A 21,835-nucleotide genomic window follows, 5' to 3' on the forward strand; every position below is an offset into this window, starting at 1 on the left:
TTCAGAAGTTTCTTTCATGCCATTGACTGTTTTCATCACTTTTCTTCCATGTGTATATATGCATGCCCCTGCTTGGGGAATAATGCAGATTAGTTTGCCCGTGAAGGTTTCACAGGATAACAAAGGAGGGATTTGACATTTCACAGGTATCTAGAATCACAGTAAAATCTCTGGCTGTTTAAGTATGCAGTTATGTGTAGAGCAGTGCAAGTTGCTGTGGAAGTGGATGTTATGTTCTGTTAGTTCAGTAACAGCAGATTTTCTTTCCAGACCAGCTCTTTAGTGTTTCAGAATTAATCGCCTAAATACCTATAACTCATCTAAGAAAAACTTAATTCCAGCAAAATCAGAGGAGTTGTATGGCTTCACGCTAGAAGAAAAACCTCCTCTATAGTTTCGGAGGATATTCTGTCAGTATCAGGACTTGCGTAACTATGGAAAACTTCTGGGGAAGCTCCACCCTTCTGTTATAAGGCAACTTCTATACAAGATGTGCTTTACTGAAAATAATTTTGAGATGGATAAAGCCTGGCTTAGTCTTGGCCTCTGGGTGTTTTTTGGGGGGTTGTTTTTTGTAGGATTTTATTCTTTAAATTTGTATATGGCAAGGATTTTTTTCTTGCTGTATGTGTAATAAGACCTTAAAAGAAAAACGATAATAGAACCTCTGCAATATCAAGGAAAGTATTTACATTTTTAGCATTTAGCTGTGGCAGTGAGAGAGGAAGTTTTTTCATAAGTAGTGAATGAAAATAAATGGAAGTAACATAATTTGACCCCAACCCTTTTAAGTTTTAAGGCCTTGTAGATAAGAATGAAGTATGTCGTTTTTAGGGTAGTAGAGAACACTGATTATTGATAATGAGACATAAAGCCTTTCATCTCTTGATCCCTGGTCCAAGTTTGACCTGAGTCAGTAGTAAATGAAAGTCAGCTAGCTACCATCTGATACAAGCTGCAAACCTAAGAAATGATTTGGAGATCTGTCTCAAGGGATTTTGAATGAAATACTGACCCTGCTAAGGTCAGAATTTCACCTACAGGGTCCACTTCACACAAAACCCATCAGATTTGGGACACCCTTCTTTTGGATAGTCACATGGTAAAGGTCAAGAATTGAACAGGCAGAGAGACAATACCGTCCTCTCACTCCCACAGAGATGATCAGTTTGTGGGGAGATTTTGATTTTACTGCCTGCCTCTTGACAGTTCTGTGGTCTGCATGGTCCTGAAGTTTCACAAACCCTGAATGTAGTCCAATCACTGTGAAGTCACTGACAGGAAAAAAGGTTTAAAACTAAGAAAATCCTTATTGACAGTGAATACAAAGCAAAACGTTTCTTCAAGTAAGCAATCGCATGCTTAGTTGACTGTTAGAAGAAACAATTCCTGAAGAAATCTTCCTTTGTGTACAAATGAAGACAATGAAGTCACCTTAACATGCCCATGTTTAAAACAGTCTGTGAGTTTACAGTCAGGTTATGGTAGGTGGAACAAAACTGACATGAATGTAGATGTGAGTTCAGCTTTTATGACCTTGCCCTAATTAATCTAACAGGCTTCTGTCACATTGGCTCAGAGTTTTTAAATAGCATTAGATTTATTGACAGGGAAATATTCCTACAAAGTCTGGATAGCTATTTGACTTACGTGCAACTGAATGATTAGGCTGCAGTTATGAACACAACCTATTTATGGCAAAGGATTCATTTTACTTGAGCCAATTTTTTCTAAGCTTGCAAGAGTTGCCGTAATTCCAGATAAATTATTACACAGAAAAAAGCTATTGAAATATTGTATTGAAAACATAATACCCTAAGGTTAAAAAAAAGCACAACCTGACTGACCCCATGATTTATGACTCCTTTTTCTAAGTGTGCTAACTTGGAAACAGTTCCTTCTCTCCTTACCCCAGTATACAGTCACTGATAGACACACAATGCATAAGCAGGGAGAGGCTGTGACATGTTTCTCCCCCTTGGAGGACTGCAAATGCAGAGTATAACTACAGCTCAATTAAACTAGCCACTTCTGTGATGCTGAAGAAAGATGTGTTAGCTACTTGAGCTTAGAAAAATGTACCTGGCACTTGAATCTCTAATAGGCATTTCAAGTCCATCTTTTCTGAATTAACAGGAAGGAGGTGTCACTAATGCAGAAGACAAACAGCTTGGCTTCATATCGAGAGTTAAGCAAGGAGATAATACTAAACTGGAGAAGAGTTGCAGATTAGATTAAAGAATCTGTATGACCTCAAAATGCTAAAATGTGATCTAGATAGGATTTTGTGTTTTGGGAAATGTTTATAATTTTATTTTTCTGCTTTTCAGGATATTCTAGACCTAATTTGTGAAGAGGTTTGAGTTTCTTTGAATAATTAACTAAGCCTCCCTCCATGTTATTTTATGCCACTTTGGAATGCACCCTCCCATGCACATGCTTTCTGTTCTGCTTAATCTTTGTATGTATGTTACTGAAAAGGTTTTCACTTTAACCATTTCTGCCTGCTGAGTATTTGGGCTCTTCTCCTTTGCAAACCTCAGACTTGCTATTTTACCAGAAATGAAACAAATGCGTGTTCTGTCAACTCTAGTGCATCAACAGCCTTGAAGATCTCAGGTTGTGTTTCAGAACAGCTCTGTAGTGATCTGCAGCTGTGAAACAGGCTGAGGAAAGAGCATGCAGACACCAAGTGCAGCTCAGCAAGTTCTTGGGCTAAATCTAGTTCTGCCCTTCAGGGCCTCAAGGGAGATCTCGTGGTGACCTCCTCATCTTTTGTGAGGCCATACACTACTTCCTAGTGTCTTTGCTCTATAACATGGTGAAGTCTGGGGCTCTGTAGCTGTCACGTTGGTTGGACAGAGAGCAAAAGAAACTTGAAGGCTAGATGCTCCTTTTTCTTGATGCTGAGATAGTCCCCAGGACAGGCAATGAGCATACGAGGTGTTCTGCCTTGAGGAGTGTCTCTGGGATGCAAAGTTGGTGTAGTTTACAACTTCCACTTGCTCAGACAAAAAGTTTAGCCCAGGTTGATGATTGAATAGTTCGCTTTGAAGCTCAGTGACAAATGTCACTTTAATGGAACTATATTTAAAATGAAATATGGTTGTTAAAATTCATAAAGCAATTCATATTCAGCAGGGCACTGTTGATAAAATAGGTCAACCTTGCAGCCTAAATTGTGATAAAACCAATGCTGCTAATCTCACAATTTTGTAGAAAGCCTGACAATGTTTTATGTTTTTCTCTCAAGCCCCAGCTCTTGGAGTCATGTGATGACAAAAATGCCAGCTTTCATTTCTTCAAAATGTAAACTTCCAGCTCTCATATTTCCAGGAAAATCTGAAACCATGAGCACTACAAGTTCCAAAATTAGAAGGCAAACAAAACAGAGGCCAAATGTTGTTTTTTAAACTGTTCTGATTTTTAGTCAAAATTTTTTTTGGAGAGCCCAGCTCAAGATCTTGGAACACTTCAGGTTGCCAGTAATGTAAAACTAAGATCTCAAAGCAGCAAGAAGCAACAGCACTGCTTTACAATGTCTCTAACATTTGGGTCTTAGTTTCTTTTGACTTTCTAGTTTAATACTGCCTGTACTTGGTTACTAATTTGTATTCATTTCTGAGTGATGTACTTAGCACAAATACTGGAATTAAGAGCAGTTCCTGCCAGGCAGCAGCCATTTGATGATTCTGTGTGTTTTAATAGAGGGGTTTCTTTCTTCTTCAGAGCTAGAGACTTGTCAGCACATGTTCTAACAGGACACCTTTTCTGTAAGAAAGTTTGGACCTCTGAAGAACAAGAGGATCCTGACTAAGTTCTCATGCAAAGCGAAAGAGTCATGCCTCTCAACTCCTCCACCTGCCAGATGGGATCTGACTTCTGCCTGGTGCCTGGCTTGATGGTAGAGGCAGCTTCAGAGCCTGGTGGGACCTTAGCAGGTCCTGCTTCCAGGTGAAAAGCTTATGGTGGCCTCTGGCTTCAAGTTTTGCAGACCCTTTTGTCTGGTAGGCAGTGTGGGCATCATGGCTCTCCAGACTCCATGCCCCTTTGGGATACAGGCTTCCTGGCTTTCCTAAATCCCTCAGCTGCTCTAGGTGTCCTCCTGGCTCCAAATCAGACTTTCCTTTGTGAGCCTGGATCCAGATTACCATCCTCCCCACCCGCTGTCAGCTGGCTGTGTCCCTTTCCCCGAGTTGTGTTGGTAGATGGAGAGGCCTGGCTCTACGACTATGTTCCCAAATCAGAATATTCCCATTCTCATTAAGTTCTGAGGTTTAAGGTGTTGTTCCAATTTGGAATGTAATAAAATCTTGAACACTTGGAATTTCCTGCAGGACGGTTGGTCCTTTTTGTAGCCAGATCTGTTTTTTTTCAAAATCTAGCTGTATTTTTAGGGAGGAAAGAGGGATTTGGTTTCTGAGTTACGCAGAAGTTCAGAAAAATATTTCTTAAGCTTAGCGTGTAAAGTTTTGAAATGATACAGTTGTTATTGTTAAAACTTTCCAAGCACCAAGAAGCTCTGGGTTGATTCCAGTCTTCCAAAACACTGGTAAAGAGACCTGCTCCCACAGTGCTTTAGGTATCATAATTTACCAGCATAGTCATCTATGGTGATAATTTTTGTTGTTGTTATTTAGATTTGTTGTTGCTTTTGAACTCCTCAGATGAGCAATCATCTGTTACCTGTAACTGGCTGAATGATGTTCGGGCCTGTTCGTGTTCTCTTTGAGAAAACATTGAGATTTTGATTGACCTATTTCAGATGAAGCTTAGTTGTAAAAAGTGCCAGTTTCTTGTTGCGAGAAGTCACTGACCATTTGACTGTACATAAAGAAATATGAAGATTTGTTCCCTGCCCCTGCACGTTTGCGCTCTAATACTTCCAACACAGCTCATCCTTTCGTTTTCTGTCTCCTGCTGGAAAGCGAACTCCAGCATGCCACTATGTAAGCTAAGTACTTGGGATACTCTCTGTGAATAATAAGGAGGGTAGAGGTCCTTACCCTTAATCCTTGCCCTGGTGGTATCTCCTCAGTACAAGCACAAGGACTTGTGGCATTTCTTTCCTGGTCCACAGCTTCTTGCATGCCTGTAACCCAGAGTTCTCTAGGAGGCTTTAAATGGCTGTAGAGGATGAATCCTTCACTTGAGATGTAGAAATGAGCAACCACCACACAAGTGCTTGGTTACAGATTTAGATGATTTCTGTTGCTTCTCTATTGCCGTTTTCCCTGGGAGTTCTGATTTTCTAAGAATTCAGTGACAGGAGAGCAGTGCTTCATGGTGCTGTGACCCCTTTGCAAGCCATTGCACAACAGAACAGTATTAGTTCTTCTGTAATTAGAGTTCTCTTTGCATATCAGAGAGAGGTGAGGACAAAAGGTTTCCTTGGTAGACAATAAAGCCGTTGAAGTGAGGGCCTGATCCAGCTCCCACTGAACGTAGTGAAAAGGCTCTTATTCATATTAGTGGGAGTTTAATGAGACCTTTCTTCTGTAGAAAATTCTGAGAAACTATCTTCCTTCTCACTCTGCAAAATGTTTTCAGAACAGGCTCCATCCACTGAGATGGTTTGTTTTTTGTTTTGTTTTTGCCTGTGTGGATATGACAAGCTGCGACTGCACAGTCAAACTGAACAGGCTCGTAGACTGGGGACATTTTGTCCAAATTCATCATGTGTCAGGAGCAGCTGTTTTCCTGTAAGTTATAAACATGGGCATACTGGATTCAGTGAGACAGGCCCAATAAGGAGTCACACTGCAGCCTTTCCCATGACTTTGCAACCTCTTCCCAAACAACTGAGGTTGCCGGCAAAGAGGCAAAACAATTGTTTCTCACAAAAGCTCTGCAGCTGATGTCGTATCAGTTATCAGAATAACTCGCCTGTCCCTTGAGTAGGGAAAAGCCCCTGGGAAATTAATTATTCAAGAAAACAACCAGAAAAAAAAAAAAAAACAAAAAAAAAACTGCACACAAAAAAAGAAAAAAAGGCAAGGTTGGGGGAGGAAATAGGGAAAGGGAGGAGTGAAAGAAAAATCTAGGCTGGCAGTCAGGATGAGCTAATTGCTTTCTGTCCTCTCAAGTTCAGTAAATAACGTGTATTTGGCTGAAGGGTCTGACATATGTTCTTTAGGGTAATCTGTGGGTCTTTGCTTCCTTTTCTTGTGGAATCACAGAATGGTTTAGGTTGAAGGGACCTTAGAGATTGTCTAGTTCCAAGCCCCCTTCCACATCCAGCCTAGCCTTGAACACTTCCATAGAAGTGAAGTTATGTAAAAGATTGCAGATTGGTGAGGTGTTTATCTGAACTTATTTCTGTGCAAAGCAACACTTTGCACCAGTGTGCCATGATTTTACTTCCAAAGAGCAGGTAATACGATCTCAAGCCTTTCTTGCACTCTTACACAATCCAAATGTGCTGACTGGTGTAGTTGCACCAATGCAAACAAGGAGAATCTGCTTGAGACTTGTATGACTTGAATTTATTGAGATAGTAAGGGCATGTTTTCATGAGATAAATCAGTTTTTTTTTGACTATGCTGAGCTGCATGTTTCCAACAGCACTTACTGATAATGAAGCTTTCTCCAGTGTTACCAGTCCAAATGTTCTAAAATTATGAGATTGTTTTGAACTTCATGACTCTTTTCTCACAATTTTAGCATCTTTTCTTAATTTCCTTTTTGTTACAGAGCTTTCAGTGTTCCCATTTTCCAGTTCTCTCACACAATCACAAGGGAGGGCAGGAAACATATTTTTATTAAAAAAAACAAAACAGAATGCTGAAACACACATAATAATCCAGCAACAAGGACTGCAAGAAAAACGCCAGCAGTTAAATAGAGTCATCGCAGCTGGCAACATAGTACTCCAAGGCCTCACCTGGGTCTCTCTGCCCTCCACAAGCGCCCTCTCAGAGAACTTGCATTCCAGGGCCCTGTCTTGACTTTTGTCTTCAGATCCCCTCTCCAATTTGTGCATCTCTCTGAGGCACCCCACAACTTTGGCTACTTCCAGCTCTGTGACACTGCGGTACCAAGCAATCTTCCTTACACAGATGCCCACCCTTTCCCACATCAACTCCTCCTTTCTGCCAGCCCTCTCTTTTCTTTTCCCTCCTTGTCATTATTTCCATGGTCTTTTTAATGGTTCTGCTCAGCATTTTATTTGCTATAGACTGTGCATATGTCATTTTGTGAATGTGTTTGTTCAAAATATGTGGGGTGGTGTACCTGTGTGCATGTGAGCTGTACACGTTTTGTGTACCTGTGCAGGTGTTTACACAGCAGGCAGCAGAGGTACAGGAGCAGAAGCTACCACGGTAGGTTGTGTAAATGGCTTGAGAAGCTGTATATGAACTCTTTATGGCTGTGTTCTTGTCTGTATGGAGCGTGTGTAGTCATGAGTACTTTTGTTGTGCAGCCAAAAAAAACCTGCTACTGCTGCCTCTGCAGTAAGGTAAAGCAGGAGATAACAATAAATTTTTTACTGCTGGCTGGTGGAGGTGTTTAGGATGTGTTTTCTTTATATCTTCATCCACCCCTAATTGAAGATGCTTTAAAATTGAATGACTAGCAGTCAAAACGTGTTTGCTTCAAGCTGAGAAGAAAAATGCTGGTGTCTCTGCTTCCAAACTGATTGCGCTTTGTACACAACTGACAGCCACAGTCACTTTGAGTGACTGATAAGTGGGAAGCTTTGCCACTTATCAAGGAATGCACGCTGAAAAGAAAGGACTGGAGCCGTTCAGATGCTTTGGCATGTTCAAAATAACATCTCACATCAGTCAGACTCAGAGGCACTAGGAGACATTTCAAAATAAACTTTATATCTATCTATCTATCTAGAGGCAAAGATTCAATTTAACAGACAAATCACTGTGTGGCATCGCATTGGCTCTGAAAATGAGAACATCATTATAAGGGTCACCAGTTGCAAAATGACTCAGATAGCTGCATAATTTGAGAGCATTTATTGTGGGGTCTTACCTTCCAGAAAAATAAATGAATCAAAAATTCATAACTGTATCATTCTGGTGATTTCTCTGAATTTGGGGGTTTTCATCTCTGTTGACCAGGTAATACTTGGGTTATGTAGCATGTGACATCCTGAAGGATTCCAAAGAGAATGAAACTCGTAAGCCAAATTTGGATATCATTTATTTCTTTTTCAGTATTATGGAATATGTGTGGGATTGCCTGGCTTTAACTAAACTCACAAAATGCTTTTTAAGGTTATGTAGGAGTTGTGCTTTGTAGTGAAATGTAGCATGAATAGAAGATGGAACTTTTTTTTTTGGTACGTGTTTGTTGGTGATACTATTTAGTGATACTTACATTAGGAGATTCTGACCTGCAGGATCTGAGGTGTGAGGGTGCATTTTTGTGTACTGACGCTGTAATGATACCAGTAACAGCCAGTGCAGGTTGGGTTGTTCCACTGTCAGTGGTAATATTTCAAGCTGCCTTAGCAAGCATCGTGGGAGTTAACCTGGTAGAGTTCTCCCTGCAGACATTGTGTAGAAATACAAGCACACATACTCAGAGCTGAGACGGGGTGTGGGTCTTCACCTAAAATGGGAGAACAAGGAGACAGAAGCAAGTAGTGTATAATTTCTCAAACTGGAATTTGGACATGAGATGCATAATGTTAATCTGTGTCCACTAGTAGTACTTCAAAAAACTGCTGTCAGGTTTGTACCTCTTATCCTAGCATCATTGGGAGTGTTACTGTATAGGGACCATTATCTTTTGCTAGGATCCTGAGCACTGCATCTGGGCATTAAATTCTGTCCATCTTGTTCTAAAATGGTTATTTTTCTAACCAAAACATCTATATTTGAAGTACAGGTTATATTTGGCATTGGCATTCCAGAATTGCCACCAGCACCCATACCTGTATCAAGAGAGAGAATTTCGGGGATCATTTAATTTCTACTGGCAATGACTTTCTTTTCTGATTCATCTCTTGCCATCATAAGTGGTCACGACTTCATTTTGATGGCTCATTCAAAATAGACTACGTCAAACCCTGCTGGAATAATGGCTAAAAATGATTCAGAGGGAAAAGTATGGTTCCACCTACTGAATCAACACCGCTGTCTTCACCACCTTGGATTTTCCTCAGACATCTGGCATCCGAAAGCTGATGATGCCTTACCCTGCATAGTTTAGGAGGCAAGATGAGCTCACCATTGATGGTAATATCATGCAAGAGGCCAAGTGAAACAGTTTCATTTTTGTTCTGTTGCTTATCTCTTACTGAATTACATTGTGTAAATTAAAGTGGAGGTCAATTAATTGTGCTTGATACTTGTAAGAAGAGTAAATGAAATAGTTTAATCCCTTGAAGGGTAGTGATTGAAGGGGCAATGTGGGTCAAGCCTGACTTAGAAGTCTGGAGAAAGACAGGGAAAGGTAGAGCTGTGTCTTGGAAGTTTCTGTTGAGCAAAGATGAACTGAAGAGTTACAGGTTTCAGGCCAGCTGCCTTTATTTTGCATACTGCATGTAGTATGCATTTAAGTTCAACTTCCACATGCGAAAGTTGAATAAAATGTGTAATAGGAAAATAATTGCAAGGAAACAGTTCAGATTTTTGTTCAAATTGGTTGAAGTATGCTTTGAAAAGCCTAAGAAATATACATCAGTTTCTTGTATCTAGAAGGTAAATGAAAGAGTTTAACTTTCAAGATAAGCATAGTAGAATTATAGAAACTAAAATGAAGACTTATATGAAAGGTAATAGTAACAGTAAAATTGGACAAATTTAATTCACAGTACTTGGAGTTTATAATCATTTGACACAGCGAGGAAACTACTTTTAAAATGTTCGTATCACAAAATAGTTTTTATCCGGTTTGAAAGATGATAGTTGATTGTATTCAGCAAATTAAAGGTGAAACTTGGGTAGTTTCAACAAAATTGTTCATAAATCTCAATTTTAAATGGATTTGGACAGAAATAATCATGAGATTTCTATACTTTTGTACACCTGTACACTTTTTTTTTGTACACTTTTGTATACATAGTGATACATTAGTTAGGTAATGAAGTGAGACATTTGAAAGTTACAAGTGACAGAATTAAGTTAAATAGGATTCTTTATTTTATTCCCAGGTATCTCTGTCATACATATTGAATAAAAAATGATACCCTGGGGGAGCAGAATTATGTGATAATGTAATTGTAGACTGTATTCACAAGAGGGAAAATTAAAATGATGTTGACAGTCTTAATTCTGGTATTCCCTAATGCCCTTGACTTTTCATCCAAAGAGCATTATTTTAACTGTGTTTTTATGTGGTTTTGATGACTATAAAAGCACATAATACTGATATACCAACCACCTATAGTGTGTTGTGAACACAGCTTCAACCCTGAAATGTCAGCATGGGAGAGGTGCCAAGCGTCCCCGGAGTTACAGGAGAAGTGCTCTGTTCTCCTGGGCTAGCGGGAGTTTTCTGGCTGCGGTGGATAGGAGCCTGTACCATGAAGCCCCTTTCTTTCTGTATCCTATTTTCTTGCTTTCTCATTTTCTTTTTCTCCATCGGGATAGAGAAGACTTTTTTTGCTGTTGCTGCCCTTGGAAAGGGAGATAGATCACTTGAGTGTCTTTGTTGAATTCGGGTTGGCTGTGTTGAAAATTGAGCTTGAGTCTTTCTTTTCAACACCTTCCATGTGCTCCTTCTTTTCTCCCTCACTGGGGTTGGGACCAGATTGGCTGTAATCACAAGTTGATACTAATCGATTCTTCCTTCCTAATTTGCCACACTCTCTATGCTTTAGCAAGAAAACCAAGGCTGAAGGTACAAACTGCAAAGCCACAGGTCTTTTAGTTAAGGAGTGTCTTGGCTTTGAGCATTTGATGGAAGCCTGTTTAAGCATTTGGCCCTTTAAATCTGTGTGTGACATGAATATGCTTTCTCATCTTGCATGCTGCGTGTAGAATCTTGTCTGCTGTTTAAGCTTTACTGAGCTCCAGTGTGTCAGCAAGAGGGGCTGTTTTATATACCATGTGTAATGAGTTTTAAGTTCTTAAAATCCTTAAGAATCATGTGTGGCTAAATTAAGCATCATTTCCATTTTTTTTAACCCTGGAGTCTGAATCTGTAGTCCAGGAATAAGTAAGCATATATTAAACTGCTGATTGATTATGTTCTTATTTTACACACAGAAGTAAGCCGCCTTACATGCACATAGGCACACATTTTGAAATTGGGAGTGCCCCAATTCAGGTATCAATTACAAACGTTATTATTTTTCTGGACATAATTCTTTAATGTTACTGAAGGATTTTAGTGGGAAGGAATAGGATTGTTTTCCATTCTTGACCACGAGTTGTGAATGCTTACCAAATTATAGCTGATCTTAGATGTGGATTGTTCAAGGCACTATGAGTTCTTCAGCGCTGCTGACAGTTCCTCTTCAGCTGAAATCGTGTCAAATAGGGAGAGCCCTTACTTTAGATTGCAGTATTTCCCAGTGATACAGACAGCCTAATGCATGCACTGGGAGTTGCACAGTAAGCGGAAATAGACTCAAATTGTTTGAAATTAGACAACTTTAAGGAAATAAAACTTTCAAGCTTACTTCTTTTCCCTTTCTGTAATTCTTTGGGTAGCTTTATAGCTATAAACACCCCTTCCTTATAAAGATTGCCCCTGTTCTTCCACAGAGCCCAGTTCTGGCAGCAGGATGTTTCCTGGTGTAGGATAGCTCCCAGATACATGATGGATCCATGAGTTTCTTTGCCGTTGTGACAGGAAGCAAAACTGTGGACAGCTGATACATTCTAGTTTATGCTCTATATCGTGCATCTCTTCTTTACTTGACCTGAAAGGCAGATTTGAAGTACTATTTTTCAAGATTTTCATCTTTCTGTGTTACAAGTTCAGGGTGTTACTTATGTCTGCTTCCCTTGTATTACTTATTATAGCACAGTTAAGAATTCCTGTCTTTTTGGTACAACCAGAAAAAAGAAATTAAAACTGTAATCAACTTACTGACACAGAATTCTGATTTCTGTGTTAATAATATCCTAAGTTATTACAGGTGTTATTCACATCCCCTCTGGATTTGTTGAAATCACAAGTTTGCTTTCTGCATCTTTTGAGAGGGTTGTTTGAGCTCTGTATCCTTTTAGCAGAAACTCTTACAAAAAGGCCCCATGGGAGGAAAATTGTCCATTGTGTTCATTTGAAAGCTGGCTATCTTTTTTTCCTGGAGCTGGACTCAAGCAAATTTATTCTTCCACTCAGGGATATCTTAGGAGGTTCCTGTCCTTTCTGGTACCTAGGAAGCAGAGCTCAGATACGTATATTGTATTTGTTGCCATCATGTAATCTGTGCAACTTCCCTGCAAATATAAAGAATTACGCTTTTCCCAGCTGTTCATTTGATAGGATTCTAGCCCTTCGTTTAGAGAAAACTGTGCTTCTCCGTTCCACATTGTTTGAACCATGGCCTCCTTTCTATACCTATTGTTTGTTTTGTCTTTTTTTTTTTTTGTTGCACATAACAGGTGTTTCTTTCAAGCAGCCAAGGCAGCAAGGCAAGGGCTTCCTTTATGGCAGATCTCTTGAGACTTTGATTAAACTCTTCTTTGTGATAAAAATGCCACTGCCTCTAAATGAATTGCACATGTAATCTGTATTTGCACAAATGCCCTCCATCCCTCTGCTCTCATTGCTGAAGTCTGTCTCTCTTCTAGTATGGATGTGTTTGCCTTTTCTCCTGTCTTTCACCCCAGAGCTGATTCATTTTTACCTTTGTGATACTGTACTCCCCTCAGAGCCTGGATGCAGCCATGGGAATGCTTCAAAAAGAGCAAACTGTTTCTGCAAAAAGAGCTCCCTTTTCCCTGTGTTTCCTGTTGCTGCCTCCACAAATACCATTGTCTGTTGGTTGGGAGAGCCTTCCTCAGAGTTTCTCAAGGGGGAACCAAGGGTTAGAAACTAGGCCCTTTTTCTGCATCTACTGGAGCGCATCTCAGTCTATTGGGTTATAGGTAGCGCAGGTATTTTCCTACCTGTCTTACATTTTTCTTTCACACAGTCATACCTGCTGTTAATGAGGACCCAGTGCTATTAAGCTGGGTTTCCTGGCTTAGGTATGGGAGTATTTCAGGGAGCTCTCGCCGGTTGTGGCAAGAGCTTAGGTGTGTTGTAGATGAAAAAAGGTATGTGTAAATCAGTACCCCATGCTATCAACTTACATTTAATAGTCTTTCTATTTTTTGTTTAGAATAGGGCTCTAGTATTATATTCTTGACTCTCTATAGGTTAATACAGCCAGAGAAGCAATGCAAACCAAAGAGGGGTAAGAGGCTGGACCATGGTTTTGAGTGGTTAGTTGGCCCACACTGTTTAAGTATCCTGATGGAATATTACTCACCCATAATGCGTTATTTTCATGCTCTTCTCTTTATGCCAGGAGATTTATTGGTTAGAAGCCGTGGGGGTGAACAGATACAAATATGCATTAGTTAGAAGAGATGTAATGGATGTCCTGGGAGCTGTGCCAAACAATTAAGAATATAGGCATAATGATTTACAGGGTAAGCAAAACCTCAGAGAATGCTACATATGTACAGGCTACCCTGTGAATCTCCAGAAGTCGAATAACTTACATCATTTCAACCTAACAGAGATAATGCATATCTAGGGAATGAATATGGATGGACTCTTGTTTTCAGTCTGAGGCATTCCTCCTTCTGATGATTTTCTGTTGCTTTGATCAGTTAGACCTTCCAAAATGTCATCTGCAGTGCCTTTGAGATCCTCTCTATATAAAGTGTGTTTTTCCTCCTGGTGCAGACCAACCGGCAGTTACAGAGGCAGGGGTATCAGCACAGCTTAGACGTGACACTAGCATTGCATCTATTTTAGTGCCTAACTTTGTGGCAGTGGCAGCATCTGTGGAAAATATGAAGATAGCTGTCAGAAAGTGTGTTTGAAGGGTGTTTAATTTAGAAACGTTACCCCCCCCCCCCCCCCCCCCAAGCTGACGTTTGCTTTAGAATGCAGTAGTTAACAGTGGAAGATGGGACTTTAATAAGGCTATATAATGTAGTTTCCTAAATCAGTTCTTTCTGTTGAAATGTGTTGTCTGCATTTGTTAGTGTTTAGTTACCTAGTGCAACAAAAATAGTTCATTTCATTATTTGACTCAAAACCCATGAAGTTTTATTTTATTTTTTCTTAATACATCACTGGCAGGGGCCTGGAATTCCCTTTTCCTGTGCAAGTGTAAAACATAATAAAATCAGAACATGAGCATTTAGAGACACTTTGTGCTGAAATTTATGGACAAAATGCAGAAGAAACTAACATGATGTAACAATTTCATCAGGTTCCACACAGCTCCTTCTCTGTATTAATTTTCTTTATGTTAAGCCACTGTTTTAATGCTTCAATTTTTTTTTTAAAAATAGACTGTTTTAAACAAGCAGACTATTCTGAAAGCAGCTCTTTCTTATGTTCTGGCATGCAAACTTCACTCACGGGTGGCTCTTCTAAGAATATGGGTGCATTTTCTAAGAGCCTTGCACCCATTTTTCCTTCAGGCATCATATCCCCATTCCTTCAGGAGGTGTGCTTTTATAGGAGGTTAAGCCTTCTTTCCACCAGAAGCGGACTTGAGGAGGCTTCCTTGGAAGCCTGTCATTGGTGTTCTTGGATTTTGCAAGGCAGTGATGCTTCCTGAAGACATATGTGAAACTCACCTGCCCAGAAAGATTGCTACTCAACAGTCTGCTTTAAGACGGCTTTGCATGCAAAAGACTGATTTTCTTCGTTTTGGGACTATCACTCAATGGAAATGTCAGAAATATGGGAGGATAAATACCGAGTTACATTAAAAAGAGAAAAAAAAGCTCTCTGAAATTATCTCCTGGCTCCATGTTTTCTGAGGTTTTGCATTAGCAGGGACGAAGTCACGGTGTGTTGACACAGTCTAATGTGCAATGACATAATACCTGGAATATGGAGACAGCGAGAGGCACAAAATCAAACTTATCTGAGTTTTCACAGGAAAAGAAGGGATTAAACTTTGCTGGTTAAAATACGGATTTTTATTTTTTCAATAAAAAACTATCCTAGTTCGATTGAGATAAACCTACTCAGATCTAATTCTATCCAGTCCCTGGGAAAAGTGGGCCTTAAGATGTTGAGCCTATTTGCCCAATCCCTTTTTTTAGAAATAAAGATTAGGGTAGGAAGTTTGGTCCTTATCTGTAAGGTTCTTACTGCTTCAGAAGGAAACTGAAATACTTACATGAAGGACACTTTCTTGAACTCATGATTTGTCTTTACTCAGGTTATTTCAGAAAGCTTTGGCAATATAGATTTCCCACAATGCTTGGCTATTTTTGTTTTACATATCTTAGAGAAACTGTGGTAAATCGTTGTTACTGCCTATTAAGTAGTAGAAAGAGATGTCAGAATACTCTTGTGACTTAAAATTCAGATGTTACTCTATGTGCATGGAAACTTTGATCTAGAAGCATCATCCTGCATTTCATTACTGCCATGTGTGATTCTTCTTGGCCTTTTCAGCCCTTGTGGTTACTTGCAGCTCTACAAAATAGCATTCAATCACTAAGTTTTCTAAATTTTACTTCCATTTCACCGTCTGTTTGCATGGATATTACTGTATGATCCAGATCTTATGCAGCACTGGCATAGCAGGATCTTGGAATCTTTTTTTTTTACCCTTTCTTTCTCTTTTTTTTTTTTAAATTTGTTTTATTTTATTTATTTTTTAAGCATCCTGTTTTTCAGACCAGGGGAATTGAGGACAGAGGGGAAGCAGCTTGCACATTGTTAGACTGTAGCTCATTGCCAGCACCAGGAACAGAACCCAGATTGTCAGTCTTTTCCCATTGGGCCACGATATAAAATGTGAACTGAAGTGCAGAGTGATCAGAGATTCAGGCCTTCTAGGTTTTTATCTTCTGCCTCTATTTTTACTGTTTTTCTACAGAATTTAGTAGTGGTTGTGAGAGGAGAATGAGGCGGGGAAACATGCAGAAAACAATCCTTTTTAGTTTTAAAGTCAGATCTGTGTTGGTGCCATTACACTGAATCATATTAGTAGAGTTTAACGCCGAAAGTCTGCTCCAATCCATCAGTAAAATGTTAGTGAATAAGTGGTAAAAAGTTTGTGAGGGTAAATTTCTTCCCTCTTCAAGGTGAGGACACCTTTTTCTTTGCATTTTTAACATTTTCTGTGCTTAAATTTTTCTAGATCCATTCATCGTAACAAAGCCAAGACTGTCAGTACATACATTTCTTTTTCAAGCATCCCTTGATTCCATGAAAACTGCCTAAACAAACCAGAGTGTAAGGCACTTACCAGTCATTATGCATGAACCCTCTCCTCACCTTGGCCACTGCTGGGTTTTTATTCCATTCCGGCTGTGCTAAGCTGTGCTAAATGTCAGTGGGATGTCTGTCCATGTTTTTTTTGTCCTGGATTTATCTGCTCCCGCTCAGAGTGGTTCATTCACTAACTTGCTTTCTTTTCCGTTTCGGGATACTTAACTGGCTTTCATGCCAGTCTCAGGGCCCTGGTTACCTAAGGCCGACTTGTCCTATTTAGTAGGCACAAATGGCTGTGCCTCAGGCCTGCTTTTCTCTCCTCTCCCCTTCTTCTGTTTTTCATTTAATGGCTTGCTAATAATGAAACCACAAAGGCAACAGTAGGGGCAGCATAAACACATGCTCACCTAAGGGTGAGTTGCTGATGTTTTAGAATTACAAAACAAAACAGGATTTTTATGATAATAAAAGGTAGGACAGGTGCTGGGCACTTTGTTTATTCAGTGATTAAAACAGTCACAGCATGGCACCTTTTCATATAATAAAGAGGGAGGAAGATTATTGCATTGCCAAGGCTTTGAGTATACCTTAACAGAAAATATTTGAGGACCATCTAATTTTAAGGGTCACCATGTATTGCTGCATGCCAGAAATATACCTGTTTTATAGGGTGGTGGGCAAGAAGTCAAATACACAAAAGTCAGCTGCCAGAGCATTCCTTTCCTTCTAATTTGGTGTAGTCCCTTGTCAAGTCCCCAAGAAACAAGAGGGGAGACTGTCTAAATCTGTGCTTCTGCCACTGAATAGGATGTCAAGTACTGGGGGCAAGACGTATGTTGCCCTTCTTGTTTCTTCTGTCGTCTGTTATGCGACTGTGAGCCTTTATCCTTTCTTAAACCAATATTGAGGTGTTTTGCATTGAGTTTTATAAATCCTTAATCTTGTTTATCCTCCTCTGAGCATATTGTGCTTACATTTTTTAAAAAGTGTTTTCCTAGATTTGTCTTCTTCTTTTTTTTTTTTTAATAAATCAGTTGCCTCATATCTGGTAGAATTTTATTTTGTGGAAATAGGATTCAGCCATAAATGCCCTCATTTTCTGTCCTTAAGGCTCTTTACCCTTGCATAAAGTTTTGTCATAGCAGAAACTTTGCTGTATTGGGAGTTCTATCTTTACGCTTGGATGTGTGTATCATACAAATTCCCTGCATTTTGTTTTTAACAGTTTCTTCTGGTGCCTGATGCTCTACATCTGCAAATGCAGTATGGAGATACTTTTTTCTTTGTCAGGCTGCTTCAGGCTAAACGTTTAGACTGGCACTCTGAGTTAATTAAGCACCTATTTGGAGTTGGGCTGTTCAATGGCAAATAAAATAAAATAGTTGTTCCAGCCTTGTGGGATGGTTATTGAGGTTGACACAGTACTTTCTGCTTTGTCCTTTTTTACTTTTCAACCTCTCTACCTGCTCCATATGCTGCTTTTCTAGAAAGGGACACAGAATTTGACAAACAAGAAACTACCTTTAGTAGAGGATGCTAGCTAGTATTTCAGAAGATGCATACGCAGAAACAGTGTTGACAGCCCTTGTTAAAGTTCTAAAGTATGAAAGTGAAAGAAAGATACCCTTTTTTTTAAGAGAACTGAGTAATTGTATCTCTACCAAATACAGCAAAAAACACTAATCAGAAAAGGCAGCCAAAGATGCAGGTAAAGCTGTTAAGTGTAACTGTTAACCCTCTGGAATGAAAGAATATAATGGACTCTGCCTTTCTTCCCCATTTGTTTCCATTTTCCACAGTTTTTCTAATCTCCTGCATCCATGGGAAATAGATGTTCATAGGGTAGGCAGATCTTTCCACAAGACAGCTATTCCTTTCTTGCTACTTTTGGAAGTATCGAGTTATAGGGAAAAATAAATTTCACTGAATTTGTGCAGGAAATGAAGGGTTCAGTATCTGTTTTAAAATGGGGCAATAAATAGACTAAAGCAGTGAAACTTACGGAACTGATAAAATTTTTGTTTAAACTTTTTTTCTTTTTATTTAGTGAAAGACCAGGATCTTTTCTCATAAGCATCTTATACATGAAGTCTTAGAAAGCAGGGAATTATTAGAGCACCCATTAAAAGCAGTAATAAAATCCTTTGTCTTTAGCAGGCATTGTTTTCAGAGGGTAAATTTCAGTAAGACAAGTGGTCAAGACAATCCTTTGGGTGTTCCTTAAAGGTTATTACTTTCTTTAATATCCTTTGAATGCCCTTTGCCTTCTCCTCAATATACATATACTCACAAACATATTTCTCTGCCTTTCTGGAGTTCACTTAAGTTACTTTACAACGTACACTGATTTTACTTAGCATCCTCATATGCTATGAGAGGGATGAAAGTGCTCTTGGGCTTCAGAGGAAAAACAGGATGAGAATTAATTTCTTGTTCAGTTGGTGTCAGAAGCAGCTAGGCATATGAAAGAAGTTGGGATCTTCTTAGACTGCCTCCTGTTTGATTTTAGAGGAGGCTTAGATGTTTACTGAAGTTTCCAGCCTTTCGAGATTCACTCATGAGTGCTTTATTCATAGCTGCCACTGGAAAAAGTAAATGTCACCAGCATAATGTGTTGGGGTTTTTTTCAGCTGGTCTGACATCTCTACACTAAACATTTTGTTTGTGTGCATGTGTAAGTCAGCACTGACAATTCAACAAACCACTAGGAGAGAAGTGGTTTTAATTGTAATAATTTTCAAGTGTGGTTTTGTTTGTATTTTTTCTTTAGATTGTAGCGTAATAAAACTATAGTTGGTTTTGTTCACATCTTTCTTGGATATGATAGTGCTGCTGAATGCCTTCTTGCAGTATTTCCGCTGCAGAGGACTGGAAGAGGTGTGAATGATCTGAAGAAGGCAAATCCAGTGGAAGGACCAGTGCTGTAACTTCTTTATCCACTGAACTCTGCAGGGAAGGTGTCTTCTTTTTGTACTGCTGCTACTGCTGCTATATGATACAGTTCAGCTGGTTATTTGTACTGCTGAAGACAAGGTTTCAAGCCAGCTCTCCCAAGCAGTTCTTAGAAATATGGGAGAGCAGGCTTTAAGTTAATGAATACAAACTTGGATGTGAGTTTTGGATAAGTGCTTACAGGTACACCTCCAAAGCCAATAAACCTCAGGAGAATCGGCAAGAGAACCCTGTAGTCTTCAAGTGGTGTGTGCGCACATGCACACAACCTGCAAAGTTTATTTTTAACTTTTAAAAACTATTTTTAACATCCCAGGACATCACTGGCCATAAGCGTTATTCTCATTATACATATGGGAAGGTGAAGTTTGGAGTAGTTAGTCATCATGTTTTAAGTTAAAATGTAGAAATCTAATTCTTACAGCTAAGTAAGAGAAGACCATGTCTTTCCTTTTTGTCAAGCAATATGATCATACCATGATGCTATGGGGTATAAGTATTAGAAGGCTAAGCACCAAAAGCAAAGAAAAATCCTTCTGTTAGTTACATCACTGCTTTTTAATGACATTGTAAAAAATTGATATATCTTCCCTTTCTTCCTTATACAGGATGGTTCAGTTGTTCTTTAATGTTGTTGTAATCCTATCCATGCCTAAGATACTGTTTACATCACATTATATCCTTTATAGAATCTCAGCTCTTCTGAACGATTAGTTACTCAAAGAGATTTTGATTTAAACCAATATGATTGTGTACTGGATAAGATACTGGTTTAGTCCTGTCCTCACTCTATAATCAAAGTATGTATGGTACAGAGTTTATCTGGATGTTGACCTGTGTGCTTTATCAAATTTAAATGGACTGTATACACAATTTGCTGTCAAGCTTCAATATAGGGCACCAGTCTGGAATACCAGGTGTTTCTTCCTAGCCAGGAAATAAGAAAGGTGGTAAATAAGTTGTGGTTCAAGTGCCTTAATCTCCAGCTAGAGGAGACATCAGTCTTGGACAGAAACTGTAACATCAGATGAACTTATCAGCTGTCTTCTCGAAGCTTCTTTCCTTTCTCTTTTCTTTATTATTGGCAGCAACATCATCTTCCTCCCTATCAAGCGGATTCATATTTCAAGAAACCATTCTGACTCTTCCATTGTCTCTTGTCCCAAATCTTCTTGATTATTTTAGTATCACATTTCAAATCCAACTTTTTCTTTTCTTCTGCCTAAAACTTAACCATGTCTTTATCAATCTCACGATTTGATTGCCGAGTCTTCTATTGTCGTTACATTTCCATTGCTTTCCTGATTCCCTGGCAGGATTTACCGTCATCCCTTCACTTCTGTTGATACTATTGGACCCAAGTCCTTCTTTCAGCCTAGGCATTAGCTCCTTGTTTTCCATAACATGAAACTAAAGTTTGGTGTCTTTTTTCCAAGGTTATTCAGAGATCTGTCACTTGTGTTTTTTCTCCTATAGTTTATTCTGATCCTGATCTGTTCTGTTGATGACAGTCTTCTCATTGTATTATTTGTTCACTTTTCCTATCCTGTCTTACGCATTATTCCAAAGTGCCCCAAATATGTAGAGTTCAGAGGGTCTGAACCAACCTCTCCAGAATGGTTCAAGTCTTCGTATTGCCCAAATTATTCCTCATATTTTAATGCTGCTGTTACCTGCAAGCAATTAGCAAATCCATGAAATCTAGGCTGGAGCTAAGCACAGCAGCCTATGTAATGTTGGTAGACATTTACTCCTTTCTACCTCATAGTGTTTCATGCTTGTGGTATCTTGTCTCAAAAAAAGATACAAGAATATGCAGGACTCTCTTTGATCATGCACAGTCAGATGTTGGACCTCTGGAGTCCTTTGAACTTTCTCACAATATAACTAAGAAATGATGACAGTAATAGAAAGATTCACCTAACTTTACTTACTTCCCTGTCTGAATTCACCTGGATTCTGAGAGTTACTGATTTTGTGTGACACAGCCTTGTGTTGAAGAGCCTTGGCTGATATGGGGCATCAGTGTGATTGCAGTAGTCACCTCCCACCAATTACTTGCTGCTTTACTGCATGAAGCCCTAAGGTTTTTCCTTCTGAGTCGATAATGGTCCAAATGAACTCTACCTACGTATAGATCGTTCTGTCCATGTCAAGGCTTTTGACATTTAGGTTGGGGATTACCATGAAATACATACTCAAATTTGGTTTTGCAGCAGCAGTTTTTCTGCTTCCTACTGTCTGCTCACTAGACTTGTAAGTTGCTGCTAATGCCTGGACTCAGGATGCTGAAGAGCAAAGTAAGCTTCCTTTATCAGAAAAGATGTAAGTAAATTTACGCTTATTTGTCTCATTTCCATTCAGTATGGGCCTCATCGAAAATGCACTTTGAATTGCAGTCTGTATCATGCACAGCATTCATTCCCCTTATGTCACAGAAAGCAAATAGTGGCAAAAGGCAAGCTGTAATAAAATGAAAAAGCACCTGATGTTATCTGTTCCCTCTTGGGAACTCCTGCAGCTTTCAGTACGTTTCTGTGCAGCTGAGTAGAAGAAAGGTAGC

General features: G+C 39.3%; 1 protein-coding gene across 25 annotated transcripts in view; it reads left to right on the plus strand.

The window, feature by feature from the left end:
* SOX5 (SRY-box transcription factor 5) overlaps window positions 1–21,835 on the plus strand; it is a 650,561-nt gene that overhangs the window by 502,250 nt on the left and 126,476 nt on the right. The window lies entirely within an intron of this gene.

Source organism: Pezoporus occidentalis, unplaced genomic scaffold, assembly GCF_034315485.1.
Source record: "Pezoporus occidentalis ecotype Australia unplaced genomic scaffold, CSIRO_AGI_Poc_V1 ctg19, whole genome shotgun sequence".
Classification (NCBI taxonomy): Eukaryota; Metazoa; Chordata; class Aves; order Psittaciformes; family Psittacidae; genus Pezoporus; species Pezoporus occidentalis.